General features: G+C 41.6%; 1 long non-coding RNA gene across 1 annotated transcript; it reads left to right on the top strand.

Moving 5' to 3' along the window:
* Positions 1–836: 836 nt before the first annotated feature.
* Positions 837–11,901, top strand: LOC140848726 (uncharacterized). Its single transcript, XR_012129837.1, has 3 exons — positions 837–958; positions 11,484–11,555; positions 11,754–11,901. It is a non-coding gene; the product is annotated as an uncharacterized lncRNA (long non-coding RNA).
* Positions 11,902–12,421: the final 520 nt, after the last annotated feature.

Below are 12,421 nucleotides of genomic sequence, written 5' to 3'. Positions count from 1 at the left end.
AAGAAATTTGCCAACATCTCACAACTAGTAAGTGACAGCACTGGGATTCAGATCCAAGCAGGCTGGCCCAGAATGCACACTTTTAACCACATGTTGTAACATATAACATGTAACACCCTCTGTTGAAGTATTCTTTTCCCCTTCTCAGTCTTTGTGAATTCCTGAAGGTCAGGAATTTTGTTTTACTTATTGTTGTAGCCACTCTGCTTAGCTAAGTGCCTGGCACATGGTATATTCTCAACAAATGTTTGTTAAATCAAACCAAAAATCCTTTCTTTGTCCTCAAATCCTCCAGAATTTCTTAGATTCCAGAAACCCCCTTAGCTGGCACAGATTTCTTCCTACCATCTCTGCCCTAAGCCCTACTCACCCAGCAAGCTTGTTCTCATGAGCAATCTGCTCAGAATATTTACTTCTCTTTCCCCACCCCCTGGACTCCTATGGGGACTCCCATTTGACAAGATCCTGCACTCAGCAATCAGAAATATTAATTTATGTTAACATTAATAGCTTATAATATGTTGCTTCTCTTGGTGGGATTTTTCAACCCAATTGGAAAACACAAGTTCATGAATTCAACAATTCAAACAATTCTTTACAGTTTGATTTGTGGGTGGTTAGGGGAAGACAGGACTTTAAAGACCATCAAGTTAAATCTCCTCATTCTACAAAGGAAGAACCTGAGTCCTGAACAGCAGGTCTCCAGTCCTTGATCACACAGCCAGTCAGAAGCAGAGCCAGCTCTCTCAAGCCTTTATGGGTGGATGGGAAATGGCCCTTCCTTTCAAGACGTTTGTGATGGAAGAATTGCGGCAGGTACCACCAGCAGGGGTGGTGTTGGGGTGGAAAGACCTTCCCAAATCATTTCATGTAGGTAGCCACCTCCTTGGGGTTCCCTGCCTTGCATGCCTAATGGTGGTTCTAGCAATCTGGGCCAGAGGTGGGGAGCCTGCAAAAGGTAAGTAAGCTGTGATAACAGCCAGAGCCAAAAATCACAAGGGCTTCAACTCATGTATGCTTATAGTTTCAGTACAAGTAGCACCAATTTTCTGCAAACTAATTTTAGGATCTTTGAATTGACAGGACAGATCAAGAAGAAGGCTTTTTTTGTTTGTTTCAAGTCTTAGGTTTTTGAGAACATTCCAGTTCAGTACACTTTTCTTTCATCTAGGCCTCTCTGTTGGCTGTCTGTAAAATGCTATTCTTCACGGCTCCATTCCCCTGTTTTCACTTCTACTTTTTTCCTGACTGATCTCATCCATTCTCATGGCTTCAGCTTCTAACCTGACCCTCAAATCCTTATCTACTGGCAGTTCTCTGCCCTGAGCCCCAGATTTCTATAGTGAATGCCTTCTGGACATCTTCACCTGGATGACCCACAGTCTATTAGACTCTATCACTTTTAGGAAGCCTTCATCAGTCCTTTCCTCTGAGGCCTACTCTATACCCACCACCACCAGACTGATCGGTATCCCAAGATACGCTCTCACAGCACTCTGCCTACAGTTTATTATTACTGATAATAGTTGTGATGGTTAATTTTATGTTTCAACTTGACTGGGCCATGGTGTCCATATATCTGGTCAAACTTTATTTTAGGTGTTTCTGCGAGGGTTTTTCTGGATGAGATTAACACTTAAATCAGTAGACTGAGTAGAGCAGGTTACCCTCTACAATGTAAGTGGGTTTCATCCAATCAGTTGAATAGAAAATAAATTGACCTCCCCTTGGGTAGGGGAGAATTCTCCTGCCTGGTGGCCTTTAAATTGGGACATTAGCTCTTCCTGGTTCTACAGCCCCTGTCAGCTTTGGGACCTGAACTGGGACATTGACTCTGCAGATTTTGGACTTGCTGGCCTCATGGTTACTTGAGCCAATTCCTTGGCTCATAAATCTTATATATCCTATTGATTCTGTTTCTCTGGAGAACCTCGACTGATACAGTAGTAATAGTTATTCATTGCATTGACTATGTGCTAAACACAAACACATCCTAACTGCAAGTAACTCTCTCTACAACCATACATGATAGGTAGATCTCTATTTTATAGATAAGGAGACAGGCTCAGAGAAGGATAGTGACAAACCTAAGGTACTCTCATTCCAAGGCTCAGCACTGTGCTGCACTGATAGGACTCATCGATTTTCTCACCTGTGAGGCACCCTCACTGAACTGGAGATTTCCTTTCCTCTCTCAGCATCATTCACATTCATTAGATCCAAAAAAGAATATTTTCCCTTTTCTTCCAAGTTGCTTATGACAGGTACTCCAGTCATCTGAGGAAGAGAAGCTAGGGAAAGTGGAGAGTACCAGAAGCACCAAGGTTTTGAATATGCTGTAGAGCATTACTGCAGAACTCTAAAAAAATGTGGTAGAAACTTTCCTCTACCAACATTCTTAGCACAGTGCCTCATGTCTGCCCACCATGCAGGCCAATCTTCTGGCTGAAATTTTCAAGCGTGCTTACTAGTTAACTTTTAAATTTTAACCCAGAGAAGACATGACTCCTGTTTTATGATGAAGTCACTGGAAATAGAATGCACTTCATTCATTCATTTATTCATCCATTCATATCTGCTGAGTAGCTCCCATTGTCAACTATTGGGCTAAGCATTGAGCTTGATATCTCTGGATTATAGATACACGTAGGTCTCTTTTAATGATATATGTATGTTCCTGTATGTTATCATACTTTATTATCAGAAATAGAAATGATATGAGATGTGCTCTACAAACACAAGATATTTTTAAGAAAATCTGAAGCCGTTGAAGGCTTTTGAGCATTTGAGTTGGGGTTTAAGGTTTTGAGTATTTGCAGTTTGGCGGCATTCCACAGAATGAATTAGAGAAAATAAAAGAGAGAGAGAAAGAGACTGAGCAATTACAATAAATGGAGAATCTTGTAATTAGGTATAATTTAATAATGTTCTGTCCTCACGTACTGGAAGTAGAAATTTAAAGGGGGTGGGGTGGGTAAAAATATTATTGCACAGGAAGAATTTACAAGATGTGGTGACTAGCAGAGATTAAAGGAAGTAAGACAAAATGAACCTAGTGATTTGAGTGTGGGCGACTGGAAGAATGGACTATAAAAAGAGGGAAGGGTTTAGAGGACAAAGCCTATGTTTACTAGGCTCTCCCCTACCCCAAGTTCCCCCTACAAACCCCATTACAGTCACTGTCCAACAGCATAGCAAATGTTGTAGAATCACTACTTGTCTTCTCTGTGTTGTACAGCCCTCCCTTTTCTCCCCCCCCATTATGCATGCTAATCATAACACCCCCTTTCCTCTGCCCCACCCTTATCCCTCCCTACCCACCCATCCTCCCCAGTCCCTTTCCCTTTGGTACCTGTTAGACCATTCTTGGGTTCTGTGATTCTGCTGCTGTTTTGTTCCTTCAGTTTTTCCTCTGTTCTTATACTCCACAGATGAGTGAAATCATTTGGTATTTCTCTTTCTCTGCTTGGCTTATTTCACTGAGCATAATACCCTCTAGCTCCATCCATGTTGTTGCAAATGGTAGGATTTGTTTTCTTCTAATGGCTGAATAATATTCCATTGTGTGTATGTACCACATCTTCTTTATCCATTCATCTACTGATGGACACTTAGGTTGCTTCCAATTCTTGGCTATTGTAAATAGTGCTGCAGTAAACATAGGGGTGCATCTGTCTTTTTCAAACTGGAGTGCTGCATTCTTAGGGTAAGTTCCTAGGAGTGGAATTCCTGGGTCAAATGGTAAGTCTATTTTGAGCATTTTGAGGAACCTCCATACTGCTTTCCACAATGGTTGAACTAATTTACATTACCACCAGCAGTGTAGGAGGGTTTCCCTTTCTCCACAACCTTGCCAACATTTGTTGTTGTTTGTCTTTTGGATGGTAGCCATCCTTACTGGTGTGAGGTGATACCTCATTGTGGTTTTAATTTGCATTTCTCTGATAATTAACGATGTGGAGCATCTTTTCATGTGTCTGTTGGTCATCTGAATTTCTTTTTTGGAGAACTGTCCAGTTCCTCTGCCCATTTTTTAATTGGGTTATTTACTTTTTGTTTGTTGAGGTGGGTGAGCTCTTTATATATTTTGGATGTCAACCCTTTATCGGATCTGTCATTTACGAATATATTCTCCCATACTGTAGGGTACCTTTTTGTTCTATTGATGGTGTTTGCTGTACAGAAGCTTTCCAGCTTGATATAATCCCATTTGTTCATTGTTGCGTTTGTTTCCCTTGCCCGGGGAGATATGTTCAAGAAGAGGTCAGTCATGTTTATGTCTAGAGATTTTTGCCTATGTTTTTTCCTAAGAGTTTTATGGTTTCATGACTTACATTCAAGTCTTTGATCAATTTCGAATTTACTTTTGTGTATGGGGTTAGACAGTGATCCAGTTTCATTCTCTTACATGTAGCTGTACAGTTTTGCCAGCACCATCTGTTGAAGAGACTGTCATTTCCCCATTGTATGTCCATGGCCTCTTTATCGAATATTAGTTGACTATATATGTTTGGGTTAATGTTTGGAGTCTCTCTTCTGTTCCATTGGTCTGTGGCTCTGTTCTTGTGCCAGTACCAAATTGTCTTGATTACTGTGGCTTTGTAGTAGACCTTGAAGTTGGGGAGTGAGATCCCCCCCCACTTTATTCTTCCTTCTCAGGATTGCTTTAGCTATTCGGGGTCTTTGTAGTTTCCATATGAATTTTTGAACTAATTGTTCCAGTTCATTGAAGGGATAATTTGATAGGGATTGCACCGAATCTGTATATTGCTTTGGGTAGGGCCACTTTGATATTAATACTTCCTAGGCAGGAGCATGGGATGAGTTTCCATTTGTTAGTGACCTCTTTAATTTCTTTTAAGAGTGTCTTATAGTTTTCAGGGTATAGGTCTTTCACTTCCTTGTTTAGGTTTATTCCTAGGTATTTTATTCTTTTTGATGCTATTGTGAATGGAATTGTCTTCTTGATTTCTGTTTCTATTGGTTCATTGTTAGTGTATAGGAAAGCTATAGATTTCTGTGTGTTAATTTTGTATCCTGCAACTTTGCTGTATTCCGATATCAGTTCTAGTATTTTTGGAGTGGAGTCTTTAGGGTTTTTTAAGTACAATATCATGTCATCTGCAAAGAGTGACAGTTTATCTTCTTCTTTACCAATCTGGATTCCTTGTATTTCTTTGTTTTGTCTAATTGCCCTGGCTGGGACCTCCAGTACTATGTTGAATAAAAGTGGGAATAGTGATCATCCCTGTCTTGTCCTGGATCACAGAGGAAAAGCTTTCAGATTCTCACTGTTCAGTATGATGTTGGCTGTGTATTTAGCATATATGGCCTTTATTATGTTGAGGTATTTGCCCTCTATACCCATTTTGTTGAGAGTTTTTATCATGAATGGATGTTGAATTTTATCAAATGCTTTTTCAGCATCTATGGAGATGATCATATGGTTTTTGTCTTTCTCTTTGTTGATGTGGTGCATGATGTTGATGGATTTTCGAATGTTGTACCATCCTTGCATCCCTGGGATGAATCCCACTTGGTCATGGTGTACGATCCTTTTGATATATTTTTGAATTCGGTTTGCTAGTATTTATTGAGTATTTTTGCATCTACATTCATCATGGATATTGGTCTGTAATTTTCTTTTTTGGTGGGGTCTTTGCCTGGTTTTGGTATTAGGGTGATGTTGGCTTCATAGAATGAGTTTGGGAGTATTTCCTCCTCTTCTATTTTTTGGAACACTTTAAGGAGAATGGGTATTATGTCTTCTCTGTATGTCTGATAAAATTCTGAGGTAAATCCATCTGGCCCGGGGGTTTTGTTCTTTGGTAGTTTTTTGATTACCACTTCAATTTCGTTGCTGGTAATTGGTCTGTTTAGATTTTCTGTTTCTTTCTGGGTCAGTCTTGGAAGGTTGTATTTTTCTAGGAAGTTGTCCATTTCTCCTAGGTTTCCCAGCTTGTTAGCATATAGGTTTTCATAGTACTCTCTAATAATTCTTTGTATTTCTGTGGGGTCCGTAGTGATTTTTCCTCTCTCGTTTCTGATTCTGTTGATGTGTGTTGATTCTCTTTTTCTCTTAATAAGTTTGGCTAGAGGCTTATCTATTTTGTTTATTTTCTCAAATTACCAGCTTTTGGTTTCATTGATTTTTGCTATTGTTTTATTCTTCTCAATTTTATTTATTTCTTCTCTGATATTTATTACTTCCCTCCTTCTGCTGACCTTAGGCCTCATTTGTTCTTCTTTTTCTAATTTTGATAATTGTGACATTAGACCATTCATTTGGGATTGTTCTTTCTTCTTTAAATATGCCTGGATTGGTATATACTTTCCTCTTAAGACTGCTTTTGCTGTATCCCACAGTAGTTGGGGCTTTGTGTTGTTGTTGTCATTTGTTTCCATATATTGCTGGATCTCCATTTTGATTTGGTCATTGATCCATTGATTATTTAGGAGCGTGTTGTTAAGCCTCCATGTGTTTGTGAGCCTTTTTGCTTTCTTTGTACAATTTATTTCCAGTTTTATGCCTTTGTGGTCTGAAAAGTTGGTTGGTAGGATTTCAATCTTTTGGAATTTACTGAGGCTCTTTTTGTGGCCTAGTATGTGGTCTATTCTGGAGAATGTTCCATGTGCATTTGAGAAGAATGTGTATCCTGTTGCTTTTGGATGTAGAGTTCTGTAGATGTCTATTAGGTCCATCTGTACTAGTGTGTTGTTCAGTGCCTCTGTGTCCTTACTTATTTTCTGTCTGGTGGATCTGTCCTTTGGAGTGAGTGGTGTGTTGAAGTCTCCCAGAATGAATGCATTGCATTCTATTTCCTCCTTTAATTCTGTTAGTATTTGTTTCACATATGTTGGTGCTCCTGTATTGGGTTCATATATATTTATAATGGTTATATCCTCTTTTTGGACTGAGCCCTTTATCGTTATGTAATGTTCTTCTTTATCTTTTGTTATTTTCTTTATTTTGAAGTCTATTTTGTCTGATACTAGTATTGCAACACCTGTTTTTTTCTCTCTGTTGTTTGCCTGAAATATGTTTTTCCATCCCTTGACTTTAAGTCTGTGCATGTCTTTGGGTTTGAGGTGAGTCTCTTGTAAGCAGCATATGGATGGGTCTTGCTTTTTTGTCCATCTATTACTCTGTGTCTTTTGATTGGTGCATGCAGTCCATTTACATTTAGGGTGATTATTGAAAGGTATGTACTTATTGCCATTGCAGGCTTTAAGTTTGTGGTTACCAAAGGTTCAGGGTTAGCTTCTTTACTATCTTACTGTCTAACTTAACTCGCTTATTGAGCTTATAAACACGGTCTGATGATTATTTATTTCTCTCCCTTCTTATTCCTTCTCCTCCCTTCTTCAGATGTTGGGTGTTTTGTTCTGTGCTCTTTTTAGGAGTGCTCCCATCTAGAGCAGTCCATGTAAGATGCCCTGTAGAGGTGGTTTGTGGGAGGCAAATTCCCTCAACTTTTTGCTCGTCTGGGAATTGTTTAATCTTTCCTTCATATTTAAATGATAATCGTGCTGGATACAGTATTCTTGTTTTGAGGCCCTTCTGTTTCATTGCATTAAGTATATCGTGCCATTCTCTTCTGGCCTGTAGGTTTTCTGTTGAGAAGTCCGATGATAGCCTGATGGATTTTCCTTTGTAGGTGACCTCTTTTTTCTCTGTGGCTGCCTTTAATACTTTGTCCTTGTCTTTGATCTTTGCCATTTTAATTATTATTTGTCTTGGTGTTGCCCTCCTTGGGTCCCTTGTCATGGGAGTTCTGTGTACCTCTGTGGTCTGAGAGGCCATTTCCTCCCCTAGTTTGGAGAAGTTTTCAGCAATTATTTCTTCAAAGACACTTTCTATCCCTTTTTCTCTCTTCTTCTTCTGGTACCCCTATAATGCAGATATTGTTCCTTTTGAATTGGTCATGCAATTCTTTAATATTGTTTCATTCCTGGAGATCCTTTTATCTCTCTCTGTGTCAGCTTCTATGCATTGCTGTTCTCTGGTTTCTATTCCATCAATGGTCTCTTGCATCTTATCCATTCTCCTTATAAATCCTTCCAGAGTTTGTTTCACTTCTGTAATCTCCTTCCGGATGTCTGTAATCTCCCTCCGGTTGTCTGTAATCTCCTTCTGGACTTCATCCCTTAGCTCTTGTATATTTCTCTGCATCTCCATCAGCATGCTTATGATTTTTATTTTGAATTCTTTTTCAGGAAGACTGGTTAGGTCTGTCTCCTTCTCAGGTGTTGACTCTGTTATTTTGGCCTGCCTGAAATTTTGCCTTTTCATGGCGATAGAGATAGTTTGCAGAGCTGGCATGAGTGACAGCTGGAAGAACTTTCCTTCTTGTTGGTTTGTGGCCTTCCTCTCCTGGGATAACAGCGACCTCTAGTGGCTTGTGCTGGGCAGCTGCACGCAGACAGGGCTTCTGATTCTTGCCCAGCCACCATGGAGTTTATCTCCGCTGTTGCTGTGGGCATGGCCTGCCTCGGGCTGCTGCTCTGATATGGTGGAGCCACATTGGAGGGGGAGCGGCCGGGAGGCTATTTATCTCTGTGAGGGGCCTCCGTGCTCCCTGCTGCCCAGGGGGCTAGAGTGCCCAGAGTTCCCCAGATTCTCTGCTGCTAGACTAAGTGTCCCAGAATGCTTCCATCCAGCAGTGGGGTCCCTGTCCCTTTAAGACTTCCAAAAAGCACTCGCTTTGTCCCCAGAGCACCAGCCTCAGGTACCCACTCACAGGTCTTACTGTCATGTTTCCCTAGTATCCAGGATCCTACGCATGCACTGTGTCTGCGCTCTGGTGAGGATGGCTAGGGCTGGGTGTATAGCAGTCCTGGGCTCCCTTTCCCTCCCTGCTCCGACTCCTCTCCTCCCACCCAGAGCTTGGATGTGGGGTGCTCAGGTCCCGCCGGGCTGGGGCTTGTATCTTACCCCCTTCACGAGGCGTTGGGTTCTCGCAGATGTGGATGTGGTCTGGATGTTGTCCTGTGTCTTCTGGTCTCTCTTCTAGGAAGAGTTGTCTTTGTTATATTTTCATAAATATATGTGGTTTGGGGAGGAGATTTCCTCTGCTCTACTCACTCTGCCATCTTGGCTCTACCCCCTCTCATTATATTATCATTTGCCTAACTGTTTGTGTCCCCTACTTGGCAGACAGCTCCTTGAGGGTCAAAACCATAATCCATCTCTTTATGCACAATATATCATACCTAGTAGGTCCTCAATACATTCTTCATTGAAAGAATTGACAATTGAATACATTGATGATGAAGGCAGGCATAGGAGTAGCTCATTTAATATGTTTGCTCAGGAAAAACAAGTGGTGGTTGGAAACAAGAGCAAATGGTAGAAGAATATGGTTTGTGCATGTGTTCATTTTATTTCGGGGATGGCTACAACCTGAGAAGTGGCCCCAGGACTGAGGAGAGGTTTTCAGGAAAGGGGAGAGCTAATCTTGTTTGTAGACTGAATGGAAAAGCCTGTGGTAAAGAAATAAGTAAGAAATGGGTATGGGGAAATAGCTAAAGCAAGAGCCTGCGAGGAAATTCAGGATGGGTGCAGGGGCATGGGTGGCTGTGGACAGAGGAGAAGCCAGGGCCCTTCTCACCAGTCTGGCTGTGCCCTTCACAGATGCCACCTGCTCTTTTCCCTCCCCTTCCACTGGGATTCCCAGCTCCTCAGCAACCAGCACGTCCACTACCACATGGGCCACCGGCACTGCCAACACACAGCTGAGAAGGAACAGAGCCACTTCTCCTCTTGGTAATTCCTGAGCTCTGCTGGCATCAGGCTCACCACCCCGATGCCAGTAATTCCTTCCTTAGGCCACAGAACAGAGGCAGCATGTGCCCTTGCTCCCCTCACAGCCACTCTAGGCCAGAGCTCCTTCCTTTGACTAGCTCCTTTTGCTTATTGAATTATTCCCTGCTTGGCTCTTAGGCCTGACTGACTCTGAAGACATTGGGGGTGAGACCCTATTACTTTTATATATATACTAGGCATAAAATGGTCAAAGAAAATCTCTTACTTACTGTGTGCATATGGGAGAGGTTCCAATGAGGGAGAACTTGTTTTTAGATCAGGTCCAATTAAGAAGTTATTCACTCCAGCAAAGGCACTAAATAGATTGGGTGGTCAGAAAACCAAGATGGGTCACTGAATGCTCAGAGAAGTGTGAAGGGCTAGCTGGAGCTGCAGCTCCTTGCAAACTGATAGAAAGAAGCTGCTCCAGAATAACAATCAGGGAACGCAGACAGAATCTCAGAGCTTTATAGTCAATTATTCATTTAACAAGTATTTGAATGCTTCTACCAGACACTGTGCTAGACACTAGAGATATAAAAAAACAGATTAAAATTACCACCCTCAAGGAGCTTCCATGCTTTCCAAAGAAACATTTGAAATAGGTAAATGATACAAAATGTTAGGGGGTGACGCTCCCTATTAAAAAAATAGTGACGATGTGGTAGCCAGCTTTCAAGATGGCCCTCAGCGATCCCACCTCCTAGAAACACATCTTCTGTTTCCTCCCACATTAAATAGGTCTGACGTATGAGACCAATAAGACACAGCAGAAGTGATGTGTGACTTCCAAGGCGAGGCTATAAATGATGCTACAGCTTTGATCACTGTCTCTTGGGGCACTTTATCTGGGGGAAGCCAGCAGCCATGTTGCATGGCATACTCAGGGAGCCCGGGGACACATCCATGTGAGGGGAAACTAAGGCCTCCTCTCAAGAGCCATTTGAATAACTCCTCTTGGAAACAAACCCTCCAGCCTCCATCAGCATTCTATGGCTGCTGAATCTGGGATGGCATGTGACTACAGCCTCACAGGAACCACCTAATTCCTGACCCATAGAAACTGTGAGAGACAAGAAATACCTATTGCTGTGCTAAACTACTAAGTTTGGGGGTAATTTGTCACACAGCAATAATTAACTAATATAGAAAAGAACCAAGAGTGACAGCAAGGTGGGTGGAGGTACAATTTTAAATGGGATGGTCAGGGTAAGCCTCCCTTAAAAGGTTAAACTTGAACAAAGATTTAAAAGAGATCTGAGAGATACACCTGCAGATACCTGGGTGAAGAGCATCCAGGGCAGAGGAAACTGCCAGAACAAAGGCCTGGGGAGAGAGGGTTTGATTTGTGGACCAGTAAGGACAGTGTGGCTGGAGTGGAGAGAAAGAAGAGAACAGTCAGACGGAAGGCTGGAGGGGTAGTGGGGAGAGGAGGAGCCACTGATCAGAAGTGAGAATCAACTGTCGGATTTACCGCCATAGAAGTCATTGTTGCCCTGGATAAAAGTAATTTCAGTGACCTAATGGAGATGAACGCCTGATGGAAGTGGGTTATGAGACAATGGGAGAAAGGAATTGGAGGCAGCAACTTTTTCAAGGAACTTTGCTGTAAAGGGTACGAGAGAAATGGGATGTAGTTGTGGGAGAAAGTGGTGCCAAGAAAGGATTTATTTTTTAGATGGGAGAAATAACAGCAGGTCAGCATGCTGATAAGAATGATCCAGGGACAATAGATGATAAGGAGACAAAGGTAAGGAGAATTGCCTGGAGCGATATGCTTGAGTAGGTGAAAGGGGATGGGATCGAAAGCACAGGTAGGAGACTTGAACTAAGAGGGGAGACTTCATCTCCACCAAAGTCAGAAAGGCAGGGTGTGGCAGGAGGGCAGATGTGGTAGTGGTGTGGGCTGGGCATTTATTGTCTAATTATTTCTCTTTGCTCTTTGGAGGAAGTTGAAGATTTTCTGGAATATGCTGATGAAACCCACGCATGTAATGAGCCAGTATGTAATAAAGACCCCAGTAGAAGAAAGACACATCTCAGTACAGCCTGTTATTTAGAAAAATGGCATGGTGCCTAGAAGAGAATCTACAGAACTAGAATAAGGAAACTATTAATTCAATTAGAGCATAGGTACTTCTCTCAGCCAGACCTAAAGACTTGTACCAGTACTGTAGCAAATCTACCTTGTATCCTTTATAGTTTGTATATGCATTTATGTGTGAATTAGACATATGGTAAAATGTATACAGTTCTTTCCAGAATGTGAGCTTAGTCGTTCTTAATTTTTCCATCTTCATAAACTATCAAGGTGAAAAGACTTGTTTAGGTCTTGTTATAGAGAATACCTGGACTAGATGACTTTCACAGTCAGTTATCAGGTGTCCAGTGCAGCTGGCACCAGGCAAAGACAGAGCACTCCCTGAGGGGGTACCACATTCGATATCATCATACAGTGTCATACTCATAGTCACCCCTCCACATGCCCAAAACAGTGTCCTCGAATCAAGTTGGTAAACTTGTCTGTTCGTGCTCCAGGTAAATTGTTTCATTTTATGACATTTAAAAGTATCCCTTTTACCTTTTGTTATTATTGACTAATAATTTACTGCAATT

The sequence above is a fragment of the Manis javanica genome, chromosome 4, assembly GCF_040802235.1.
Source record: "Manis javanica isolate MJ-LG chromosome 4, MJ_LKY, whole genome shotgun sequence".
Taxonomy (NCBI): domain Eukaryota; kingdom Metazoa; phylum Chordata; class Mammalia; order Pholidota; family Manidae; genus Manis; species Manis javanica.
Note: the sequence above shows the minus strand (reverse complement) of the source record. Positions and strands in the feature narration are given on the sequence as shown.